Raw genomic sequence first — 14,170 nt, 5'->3', positions numbered from 1 at the left:
CAGGCCTATCTCTCTTACGAACATTGACGCAAAAATACTCAATGAAACACTTGCAAACCCAATCCAAGAACATATCAAAGATATCATCCACCATGACCAAGTAGGCTTCATCCCAGGCATGCAAGGGTGGTTCAACATATGGAAATCCATCAATGTAATCCACTACATAAACAAACTGAAGGAGAAAAACCACATGATCATCTCCTTAGATGCCGAAAAAGCATTTCACAATGTCCAACACCCATTCATGTTTAAAGTCTTGGAGAGATCAGGGATACAAGGCCCATACCTAAAGATAGTAAAGGCAATATACAGCAAGCCTATAGATAACATCAAACTCAATGGAGAGAAACTTAAATCAATCCCACTGAAATCAGGGACAAGACAAGGCTGCCCATTGTCCTCATATCTCTTCAACATAGTACTTGAAGTCCTAGCCAGAGCAATAAGACAACTAAAGGAGATCAAGGGGATACAAATCAGAAAGGAAGAGGTCAAAGTGTCACTATTTGCAGATAATATGATAGTATACATGAGCGACCCCAAAAATTCAACCAGAGAACTCCTTCAGCTGATAAACACCTTCAGCAAAGTGGCAGGATATAAAATCAACTCAAAAAAATCAGAAGCCCTCCTATATACCAAAGACAAAAAGGCTGAGAAAGAAATTAGGGAAACAACACCCTTCACAATAGCCACTAATAACATAAAGTACCTTGGTGTGACTCTAACCAAGCAAGTGAAAGACCTGTTTGAGAAAAACTTCAAGTCTCTGAAGAAAGAAATCGAAGAAGATATCAGAAGATGGAAAGATCTCCCGTGCTCATGGATTGGTACGATTAACATTGTGAAAATGGCCATACTGCCAAAAGCAATCTACAGATTCAATGCAATTCCCATCAAAATACCAACTCCGTTCTTTACAGACCTTGAAAAAAAGATTCTCAGCTTCATAAGGAGAAACAAAAACCCAGTATCTCCAAAACGATCCTGTACAACAACAGATCATCTGGAGGTATTTCCATCCCTGATCTCAAGCTGTACTACAGGGCAACAGTAATAAAAACTGCATGGTATTGGCATAGAAACAGAAAGGAGGATTAATGGAACCGCATAGAAGACCCAGAAATAAATCCACACACCTATGAATACTCGATATTTGACAAAGAAGCCAAATCCATTCAATGGAAAAAAGACAGCATCTTCAACAAATGGTGCTGGACCAACTGGATCTCTACATGCAGAAAAATGAAAATAGATCCATATTTATCACCCTGCACAAAACTAAAGTCAAAGTGGATCAAGGACCTCAACATAAAACCAGATACCCTAAATCAATTGGAAAAAAAAGTGGGGAACAGCCTAGAACTCATTGGCACAGGAGACAACTTCCTGAACAGAACACCAACAGCACAGGCTCTAAGAGCAACAATCAATAAATGGGACTTCATGAAACTGAAAATTTTCTGTAAAGCAAAGGATACCATCATCAAAACAAAATGACTGCCTACAGATTGGGAAAGAAACTTCACTAACCCTTTATCTGACAGAGGACTAATATCCAGTATATACAAAGAACTAAAGAAGCTGAAAAGCAGCAAACCAAGTAATCCCATTAAAAAAATGGGGAACAGAGCTAAACAGAGAATTCTCGACAGAGGAATATCGAATGGCAGAAAAACACTTAAAGAAATGCTCATCCTCATTAGCCATCAGGGAAATGCAAATCAAAACGACCCTGAGATATCACCTTACACCCATCAGAATGGCCAAGATGAAAAACTCAAGCGATAACACATGCTGGAGAGGTTGTGGAGAAAGGGGAACCCTCCTCCACTGCTGGTGGGAATGTAAACTGGTACAACCACTCTGGAAAGCTATCTGGCGCTTTCTAAGACAATTAGGAATAGTGCTTCCTCAAGACCCAGCTATACCACTGCTAGGTGTATACCCAAAGTTCGTTCAAGTACACAAAAGGGATACTTGCTCAACCATGTTTATAGCAGCTTTATTTGTAATAGCCAGAACCTGGAAACAACCCAGATGTCCATCAATGGAGGAATGGGTACAGAAATTGTGGTATTTTTACACAATGGAATACTACTCAGCAATCAAAAAGGAGGAAATCATGAAATTTGCAGGCAAATGGTGGGATCTAGAAAAGATCATTTTGAGTGAAATATCCCAGAAGGAGAAAGACAAATATGGGATATACTCACTTATATAGACTTATAAGATATGATAAACATAATGAAATCTATATACCTAAAAAAGATAATCAATTGAGCGGACATGGGGTAAGATGATCAATCTTCGTTTAGAAAGACAGATGGGATGTGCATTGAACGTATGACAGGAGTCTACTGAGCGCATCTGAAAGACCCTAACTAGCAGTGTTTTCAAAGCAAAGACTCATGACCAAACCTTTGGCAGAGTACAGGGTATCATAAGAAGGAAGGGGAGTTAGTCTGATGGGGAAAGGATAGGAGCTCCATAAGGACCAAATATATCTGGGCACAGGGTCTTTTCTGAGACTGACATTCAACCAAGGACCATGTATGGATATAACCTAGAACCTCCACTCAGATGTAGCCTGTGGTAGCTCAGTAACCAATTGGTTTTCCAAAGTGAGGGGAACAAAGACTATTTCTAACAGGAACTCAATGACTGGCTCTTTGGTCTCCCCCCCCCCCCCCCCGAAGGGAGGAGCAGTCCTGTTAGGCCACAGAGGAGGGCTTTGCAGCCAGTCCTGAAGATACCTGATAAAACAGGATCAGATGAATGGGGAGGAGGTCCCCCCCATCAGTGGACTTGGAAAGGGGCACAGTGGAGATGAGGGAGGGAGGGAGGGAGGGACTGGGAGGGAATGAGGGATTGGGACATGGCTGGGATACAGAGTTAATAAAATATAACTGATAAAAAAATAAAAAAATAAAAAAAGGAAAAAAAAAGAAAAGTAAATCAAGTGTAAAATAAGCAGTTGTAATTTCAGATTTAAAGATCTCTATCTTGAAAGGGGAGGAGGTCATCCCCTATCAGTGGACTGGTGGAGAGGCATGGAAAGAGAAGAAGGGGGGCTACAGCTGGGATACAAAGTGAATAAATTTTAATTAATAAAAATAAATCAATTAAAAATATCTCCATCTTATATTTGTGTGTGTCTACACAGACACGTATATGTGCGCGCGCGCACACACACACACACACACAGATTGTCAATGACCTTTCTTCTCAGTCAGGAAAGAGGAAACAAATTTAACAAATTTATTGACAGAGAAATAGCAGTAATTCTGCTCTTAACCTTTTCTGGAACATTTCTTTATTCTTACCAGTTCATAAATAACAGTAATTTATACATAGAATGTCATTTCAAAACATAGGCCCTCAAACATCATGGGATGGAGTTGGATGGATATTTTAAAGCTTGAGCCTTGGCCTCTCAGATATTGTTGCTTTTTTATTTTCTACACACTGTGAAAGACACTGGTGTTAAAGAAGCTGCTATAAAATTCACCATGGCTGAAACATGCAAATCAACATAGAATGTTTGCTGGAGGGTAAGTCATAGCAATGCCATTGAAATAGCCTGGGTATGCAATTTCTCATCAGTGACATTTTGAACTCTGTTAATCAATTCCTATTTGAGATAAATGCATCTGCTTGTATCTCCAAAAGCTGGATTCACAGAACTGTGACTAAGATATTTCACAGATGCTCCCCAAGGACTTTAAAAGACAAAATGATAGGAGATTTACTAAACCCATAAGCTAACCTGACGAAACAGTTAAGCAAAATTCAGAGTTAAATTCTTGATTTTCCTGTACAGTCTAAAAATATTAACAATGTTCTAAATTTGTCCACTAATACCTGAAGATATGATTCAATGCTGTTGTGATAATTTCAGTCTTTGAAAAGTAATATATCTCAGAATTTCATCCCCTTCTGAACAGTTTCTTCTAGATATTTTAGAAGCTGAGATTCTCTGCCAAAGAAAAAAGCTGAACAGAAACTAGCTGACAAACAAAGGAATAAAAATAAAAAATATTTTTATTTTTATTTAAAAGGAAGCACCTTGGAATATGTATTACAATTACACACAGAACTCCAAAGGGTTACTGACGACCTCTTTACTTCAAAACATTTCTCTCCTAAGTCATAGGTTATGGTGGCTGAAAGGAATTGTTGAGTAAACCACGAAGCTCACTGTGCAGATATTCTAATGGGTATCATTTTTTTATGGTTCAGTTAACAAGAGACATGAAACCCAGACCATTATTTGACTTGCTTAAAAAGAACCTTTTCATGTCTTAAATTCTCCAATCCCATTTATTTGCAATTATTTGACCTCAGCTTTCTTCTTGAAACTGTCCTCCTCTTCCTACTTCTCTTGTTTCTGTTGACATTTTTTACTCTATAGCTCCCAGCTATCCCTCAACCACAAAAGTAGTTGAAGCTACATCCAAAAATACCAGCTCCCAGGAGCTGTTAGTTCTGTGCTTAGAGTATAAAATGTGTCTCAAGCATGGGTAATAACTGAATTCATGAATCTCAATTCCCAGATGACATTAACAGCAGCATAGAGCAGGAAGCAGAATTATGTTAATTTCTGCAGGTAATGCGTGGAAGCAGACAGGGAATGCTTGAAAGGTCAACATCTGCTGTCATGCACGAGTGTCACACAATGTGATTGGCTAGTAAATGTCAACACTGTGTTCTAAAGTCTACATGCCACCCTTTCAATTTAATCTTAGCTTGCAGCTCAGCTAACAATCATGCAGCATGTTTCAAAAGCCCTTGAATTCTAAAATGGAATTGTATGATTGCATTCCCATGGCAATAAGACACCTGTAAATTACAAATGTGTCATTTAATCAGCATAAATGTAGGGAGTTTATGAAGTCACTGTGATTTTTTTCTATCTATTTTCAAGGGAGGTTGAAGACCTCTTAATTATTATATACCATACTGCAGCTCAAACTGTTGCCATGGTATTATGATCTTTTCTTTTAAAGAGTGAATGCAGAGCAATAAATGGATCTAATTGATTGTCCTCTGCACCACATAGATATGGTTTATTTTTCTTTCCTTTGTTTTTCACCTCCTTTCAATCTAGATTGGATTCAAAGTTATATATTAGCACACTGAGAAGAATGACTATCATATAGAACAATTGCCACCTTATAAACATGAACACATATAGAATTATCTGCCCTAAAAATGTCTGCAACAAAAAATGCATATATAAAGACCAGAGAGAACAAATCTCCATTCACCACACAGACTGTCAGATATGTTGATAAAGAGAGAAAAATGTTTATTTCCCAAATAAAAGAAAAGTTTATAGATTCATAGCATGCTGGAGGTATGTTAGGCACTATTTCATTAACTGTGAACTAAATTAGTGAATCTCAGATATTCACAAACACTGCTTCCCGTGATTCAGCCACGTATTTGATAAGTAACTGGGATCAACGTTACTTTTAATATGTCTTTGCCATATTAATATTAATTAATATTCATATTAATATGAAAGGCATTTATAGATTAAACTGCACAATTTAGGTGTTGGAAGAATGGGTCAACAGTTAACAGTAGACAGAGTAGTATCAGGCACACCTTTTCTCACTCTGTCATAAACAAGATGGGTTATTTCCAAAAATTTTAAGGTGAATACTCCAGGTGTCCTTTGTTTTCTGTTGCCAAACCCTAAACAAGTCTGTCAAACTGATTGCTAGCATTTTCTGTTTAACTCAAGAAAGGCATGGCTCCACTTTCACAATCAGCTATCACACAAATGATTTTACACCCAATCCATTAAACAAATGAGTTTCGAATGATTCCCAATAAAGCACATTGGCTACTATGACAAATGAAAATCAAGTTCTAAGTAGAGGTAGTCACCAGAGCTCTGTCATAGCATATTCCAGAAATTCTGCTTTTAGAATATGAAGAGACATTGGACAGAATTAAATTAATGTTTTGTCTTTTAAAATGTTTAGAACATCACTGAACTTTTTTTGAAAGTGCCAAAGTAGTGTTATTTAAAAACAAGGAAATCTGCCAAACACAGAAATTGTCAGGCACAACTTCCATATGTTACTGTCTCAGCATTCACTTCCTGTTATACCAATACACTGTAGAACATGATCTAGAATATTTTCAGTATGGTCCTTGTTATACATCTTTATACACAATCTTTCCTATATCATCTTAGATCTACCACTCGTTATACCCCCAGTAATCAGCACAAGTACAAGAGAAAACAAACCAACCTATGTAAGTTTTGTTTTTCTAACCGCCCCCACTGCACACCCTACAATTTGTGTTGCAGACGAAATTTTGGGTTTAGACATATTGAGTAAATTTTTACTCAATAAATTACAACCATAGCCTTCAATAACTTTTCCTCCTATCCACATGCCTTTCTTCTCTTCATATTACTTCCCACCATGTACCTTACTTCTTGCCATGTTTTCTTTTGACCTACTTTTTTTGACATATATTCTTCCCATCTGCACGTTTTTCTTCTCCATGTTCATGTTTCTGAAACTCACCTATATGCTTTTTCAAAAGACTCTCTTATTTTTTTTATTCACTTTACATCCTTGTTGTAACCCCATCCCTCCTTCCTTCCCAGGCCCATCCACCTTCCTCCTCCTCACTCCTCCCTTTTCTTAAGAAAAAGGGAGCTCCATTTCACTTCTATCCCAGTTCATAAAGTTGCATCAGGACTGAGCATGTCTTCGTCCTTTGTGGCCTGGCAAGATAGTCCCACCAGGAGGAACTGATGAAAAATCTGGCAAGTGAGTCCATATCTGATACAGTTTCTACTTCTCTTACTAGGGGACCCACATGAATCCTAAGCTGCCTTTCTGCTACAGGAATTGGGGACCAATTCCTGCATGGTCCTTGGTTGGTGCATCAGTCCCAACAAGCCATTCTGGGACCTGTAGTTGGTTCTGTTGTTCTTCTTGTGCAATCCTTGTCACCTTTACATCATTTACTATTTCCTCCCACTTTCCACAAGATGCCGGAAACATCCACACATCATCCAATGTTTAGCTGTGAGTCTCGGCATCTGTTTTGAGGCACTGTTGGGTAGAGCCTCTCAGAGGACAGCTCTGTCAGGCTCCTGTCTGCAAGCTTAGTAGAACATCCTTCATAGTGTCAGAGGTTGGCACTCTCCAAATAGAGTGGGTCTTTAGTTGGGCCAAGGATTGGTTGGACATTCCCTCAATCTATGCTCTATCTGGTCTATCTTTATCCCTGCACATTTTGTAGGCAGGCTAAGTTTTGGTTTGTAGTTTTTGTGGATGGGTTGCTATTTCCCTCCCTCTGCTTGGAAACTAGTCTAGTTAGAGGGTATCTTCTTCTGTCTCTATAGCCTCTGCTACCGGAGTTTCTGCTTTAGTCCCCCTCATATCTTCTGAAGAGACCCTCCACTACAAACAAGGACACTTGTTTAACTATGCTCATAGCAATTTTATTTTCAATAGCCAGGAATTAGAAACAACCTAGATGTCTCTTGGCAGAAAAATTGATAAAGAAATTGTGGCACATTTACAAAATGGAATACTACTCAACTGTTAAAAACAAAAAAATCATGAAATTTGCAAAAAAAAGAAAGGTTGGAACTAGAAAAGATCATCCTGACTGAGGTAACCAGACCCAGGAAGACACATATGTTATCTACTCACTTATAAGTGGTACACACCACCATATAGTACAGGATAAGCATACTATGAAGCACAGATCTGAAGAAGTTAAGTAACATAGAGGAGTCATGGGAGTATGCATAAATCTAACTAATAAGGGGAGATAGAATAGACAGAGGTAGTGACTGAAGAGAGGGAAAATGGTAGAAGAGGGGGCACAGAGAATTAGAAGGGTGGAAATCAGACTTGGGGAGAGGGAGAGCAAGAGGATAAAAAGACTGTAAAGAAAAGAAAAACTGAGGTTGGGGTCATCTCTGTGACAAGCTAGAGACCTAAGTCAAAAGACTCTTCTGCCCATTACTGTTTCTCCTGTTCCAACTTCCTTTGTGACTTCTGGCATGAACTGGATCCTATAAATTGTAAAAGGTCACCTGCCTTAGAGAAAGATAAGGGTTCATCTGTACCTATAACTGAAACCATATTTCATATTGCTGGATATATTGAAGTAGTTAAAAAGTAAGCCTGGAGTAGAAATGTTAAAACAAAAAGGGCTTTTTGGAGCTCATGTCATACATGGAGATTTAAAAAAGGGCATGGGCATTTAAAGAAGCACCAACTGAAGGACTCATAGCAAATTGAGTTCTTTTCATTTTTTTCGATATAAAATTTCCCTCTTGAAATATACATTTTAGTATAAAAACAGTGGCATAAAGCTGGCCCCTTATAAGTTACTTATTTTAAATTATTAAGACAATGTTTAAACATCACAATCTGACAGGGGGACTTTCTTATTTAAATAGAGTATTAAGTGTATCATATGAGCTAAATATGAATATGATCACATTTATACTAATAAAATATCATTTATGCCTACAGGCTTTAATTCCCCCCCTCTCCCTCCCTCTCTCTCTCTCTTTCTCTCTCCCACACACACATGCACACACACACACAAAGAAGATAAGCATAAAGCACAAATATACTATATAAGAGAACAATGATACTCATTAACCATTAGCTGTGCAATTTGCTACACTTTTCAATATTCTGCCTTTCAGAAATGGTTTCTGCAATCCTGTCCCATTTCCTCTATAGAAAAGAAGATCTAATTGGTCTCCTAACTACTAGCGATAAGAAGGAGACAATAAACCAGGGAAGTCCTTCTTACCTTTAGGGATTCACCTGGCAAATTCCTGCTTAAAGAGTCCTGTCAATAAGTTAACTTCTTTGCTGTCAGGAGCAATTCTCTCCTGCTGGGAAGATGGACAAGACTACCTAATAGATCTTTTCTCATCTCAAGATGCAAAGTTTCTTGTAAAGAAGTGTGCTCAAACACAGAAATAGTGTTTAAGGTGTGTCTAAAATTTTTAAATATTTTAAAGATTGTATTTTATTTTATATTTTAGTGAACTGGTAAAAGCTTTCTGATTTTTTTTTTACTCATGCTTTCTCATATGTTATTTTTGTTTAAAATAATAATAATGAGTAAGATGTATTTGCAGACTTACTAATAAAAATTGGAAACTTACTCCAGAAAATTTTTTCTTCCCAGCACCAGTGTTATTTTAAACACTGGTTCCATACTTCCATATCCACATTTGTCATTAGTCAGATGGTTATGTCAGAACAGTTAGGTTTTATAATTCATACTACTCACTATTTTTTTTTTTTTTACCTCATGGACATAACACTATCCTCTTTCTATCTCAAAATATTTACCTTAATATTGGGGATGCTAATGATACATGCATTGTGAGATTATAGGGAAGATCAGCTAATTTATACATATATGTACATATATATAAAGTACATATATGTACATATGTATAAAGTATATATATACATATATAAAATACATATGTACATATATAAAGTAAAACATATAAATGTTTAGAATACATCTGCTCAAGAAAAGTATTGTCTTTGCTAATGTTGCTACAGTGATGAAAGCAGTTGTTTTGGTAGTGTTTTCAAATGTTTTGTTCTTAAGAATATAAAATTCTCCTATTTTATACATTGAAAGGGAATTCTCACATCCACTGGTAAAAGTAGTTTCTAATCCTCATCAAAGAAGCACTTTTTTTTTGAGAACGCTCCTCCATTGCTGGTGAAATGAAAACTTGTACAACCACTTTGGAAATCAATGTGGCACTTTCTCAGAAAATTAAGAATAGTGCTACCTCAAGATACCCTTATACCACTCCTGAACATATATCCAAAATATGTGCAAGTATACAACAGGGACATTTGCTCAACCATGTCCTTAGCAGCCTTCTTTGTGATAGCCAGAATCTGGAAACAACCCAGATGTCCCTTAGTGGAGGAATGGATACAAAAATTGTGGAATACTACAATTCCACATAATGGAATACTACTAAGCAATTAAAAACAAGGAAATCATGACATTTGCAAGCAAGATAGATGCACAAGGTATATACTCACTTATAAGTGGATATTAGTCATATAATGTAAAATAAACATACTAAAATCTATACTAAACAAGAAGGAGGAGCCTAGGGTAGTTACTTAAACCTCACCCAGAAAGCAAATGGAATAGAAATCAGCAGTGGGAGAAAACAGGGAACAGGACAAGAGCCTAGTACAAAGGGCCTCTGAAATAGTCCACCCAGTAGGATATCAAAGCAGATGCTGAGACACAGCCAAACTGGGCAGAATGCAGGTAATCTTATAAGAGAAGGGCAAGAAAGAAAGACCTGGAGAGGACAGGAGCTTCACAAGGAGAGTACCAGAACCAAGAAACCTGGACCTAGGGGTCTTTGCAAAGACAAATATTCCAACCAAGGACCATGCATGGAGATACCCTAGACCCCTTGCTCAGATGTAGCCCGTGGCAGCTCAGTCTCCAATTGGGTTGCCTAGTAATAGGAACAGGGACTGTCTCTGACATGAACTCAGTGGCTGGCTCTTTGATCACCTCTCCCTGGGTCAGGGGTTAAGTGCAGCCTTGCCAGGTCACAGAGGAAGACAATATAGCCAGTCCTGATGAGACTTGATAGGCAAGGGTCAGACTGAAGGGGAGGGAGGCCCTCCCCTATCAGTGGACTGGGGGAGGGGCATGGGAGAAGAAGATGGAGGAAGGCTGGGATTGGGAGAGGATGAGGCATGGTGCTACAATTGGGAAACAAAGTGAAAATTTTTAAAAATCAAAATAAATAAAAAATACAAAAACACAGAATTTGCAGAATTATGAGGACTTTGTGAAGACTTTGTTTCTGTTGTTGCCATCAAAAAGTTTGGAAATTATCCTGTATGATATAAATTCATAGAAAATGAATATTCTCTCACAAAGTATTTGACACTTATTTATAAATTTCATAGCATCTGTTTTTTTTCTACAACATTTACTTGCAATAACTAGATTTTCTTTGATCTTCTTCTTCTTTTACACCTCCCCTTGAGTACTGATACAATATATATACTTATATGTGTATTTATACTGTATATGATCCGTTATCATTTACTACTTTGTTAGCCTCATAAGAAGAAATTTATTGGAAAATTGGAAGGACATCAATCTGAGATGAATGGGTCTGTAAAGGCTTATGCTATGCAAAAATTTGTCTCTTTTAGAAGTTTTTTTTTCTCAATTAAATTAAATTTACACTGGGAATGCATTCATGTTTTATGTAAGTTGTGAAGTAAATAGATGATGTATTTTCTTAAAAAAAAACTTTTTTTACAGCTAATTAAGACCATCACAGAAAACCACAACTGTACAAAATGCAGAGATAGAGGAATCCTAGAATTTCCTAGTAATGATTGCATAAAAAGGACCAGAACAATCGCAATCGCAACAAATACACCAAGATAGAAAGGGAGAAATTTTGCACAATTCTACCCTAAAAACAACAGTCAAACAGTTGCTGCTAAAAGAAGGAGGATTACCATCTCCCAGGAATAAGCCCCCTTATTAGTTATCCTATACAGAGTGAGCAACCTTGAAGTCATATAAACACAACCTCAAAAACAACTCAGCAGATATCATCAGTGTGTGTGACAATAAATATAAAATAAAAAGAGCTATTAACTTGAGAATGGTAACTATGGGAGGGATCTAAGCAATCATTGATGGGAGAGATTGGAAGAAGGAAGATAAGGGAAGAAAACTGATACAATTCTATTTCAATTAAAACATTACATATTAAAAACAAAAAGAAAAAGAACCACTCTAAGAAGCTGTCAGATTCCACATTTGGTATTATGTTGTTATCCTTGATAAGTTAGAATAGTGTTGTTTGAAATAGTAAAGTTAGTCATTCACAGAGAATTTCAGAACTTAAAACATTGCCATTATCTTGCATGTGTGAAGAAAGCTGCACCAATAATTAAGGTCATAATTGCAGAAGCTTCTGGGATGCAATTTTGTTACATTGATATATTATCTGCAACGAAATATAAATTCTATCTAATGTCATGTAACATAGATTAAGTTGATCACAGGAACTAATCTGTCTTTCTTTGTTCATTTATGTCACCAGCTCTAACACGATCCACTGTGCCTTGGCTCAGAGCTCACACATCTCCAATACACAAGTAATTCATATCTTTTTGCTTAGGATCTGTGCTGCTCATGATCTAGACTGTAAATTGCTTATGAATAGCAATGGCACTTCCTTATTCATGGAAATTTTCTCTACCAAGCAAGATGCATGATATGGAATAGGTTACCAATAAGTTTTTCCAGTACATGTTTGTTGAATTAAGAAATAAATCCTGTATTTAACATTGATTTTTAAACTGTGTCTTCCCTAGTATACAAATGACAACAACAAAGTACTTGTTGTTATATCTTTTATTACTGAAGCCAGATTAAATGGGTAGCATATAACTTACCAATTCGTTTTAGAAAATTGATGTTTGCCTATTAAGTTTTCCAGGTTTTAGAAATTCAATATCTAAAGACACATTTCCAGGGTGTAAAGTAGTGTCATGTTACTTTCATATAGTTCAGTGCTATAAAATCTGTTACTAAAATGACTGAATCAGATATTTAGGTACATAAGGGCTGTTTGATATGTATTAGATGCATAATCTACATTTCAACTACATTGCCTGTACTATTCATAACAAAGTTTTACTAGAGATATTGTTTACTTGCTTGAAAGCTAAGGTTATAACAAAGATTCCTTGAATTCTGCCAATGCATCTTTCCCTTTACTCTAAAGATTCAAAGTATGCTTCATCAGAGATATCAATGAGCACACTTTCTTTATTCTGTCTTTGGGAATAGAGTAAATTTCCAATAAGAAACTGCTTGATTGAGGCACCGAGTTTCAATGTCTCTATGAAGAAATTCCTTTCCAGCCCTGGTGTTGCAGAAATATGCTTGAAAAAACAAAAACAAAATCAAAAGCAAAAACTAAAACAAAAAGTTTGCTTTTGTTTTTGCCCCTGAGGAAATGAAGTTGCAGGGACAGTCACCCAGTGTAATAAACTCTCACATGCCTGGTGGGGACAGTTCTTCTTTTCATCTTTTCATTGTATATATATTTTTAAGGTTTTGTGCCTATTGATGTTAAAAGGTACACAATTACCCATATCAAATGTTTCTCTAATATTCTTCCCATAGCTTCTGATTAACTCAATTCAACACCCAAATCAACAGAAGAGAAGAAGTATACCAGGTCTCCGAGCTTAGCCTCCTGTCTTCTAGAAGCAGAGATTTTCTAACTGAAACACCTTGCCTTAATACTATTTTGTTATAATTGGATGAGTAATTCTTAGGATGACCTGCTCATTATGAATTCTCTTCAACTTTCCATCTTTTTCTCCATTCTTGCTGCATCCTCTCCTCCTTAATGTTATCCACAGCAGAAGTGGGACATCTGCTCACAGAAACATTTAGATTGCTAATGATTCTTTTTAACATCTGTTGTACTGCTACTGAACAGTTGTTGTTTCTTTAAGGAGACACAAGGGACAAGACCTTTGTCACCTTAATAGTGGGTAGTTTTTGGAAGTTGTAAGCCCTATACCTCTGGGAGCCATCCAGAAGTGCCACTGTGTACATACATAAACTTAATGCTTCCAGATCTGCAGTTTTTCTTTGTCTAATGTAGTCTTTCTGATTAGTTTATTTTGTGTCTGGTTGTTATATTTGTTTTGTCTTGTCTTTTAACCCCACTATTCATTAGATTTGTACTTTTAAAATAAAAGCTATTAAACACAAAATATATCTCATATCTCCTATTGAACTGAATGTAAACCTTTTATAAAAAAAATTAGAGTTTGATAGTAAAAACTCAATCTGTATGATAATTAATAATAAAATGAGTAGAAAATATGGACTGGAATCATATTTATATTTTCTTTTCAGCCAATGTATTGTACTTACTCATAAATACTTTACATGAGAGGGAATAACATGATTTATTTTCAATATGTCTATCCAGATTATTCTGGAAATATTCTAGTCCTATACTGCAAATAAAAACATGTTTTTCCCACATTCAGGCTGCAGAGGCAAGGTTTTGCTGTGATGAAACATATTCACATAT

Source organism: Meriones unguiculatus, chromosome 15 (genome assembly GCF_030254825.1).
Source record: "Meriones unguiculatus strain TT.TT164.6M chromosome 15, Bangor_MerUng_6.1, whole genome shotgun sequence".
Classification (NCBI taxonomy): domain Eukaryota; kingdom Metazoa; phylum Chordata; class Mammalia; order Rodentia; family Muridae; genus Meriones; species Meriones unguiculatus.
Note: the sequence above shows the minus strand (reverse complement) of the source record.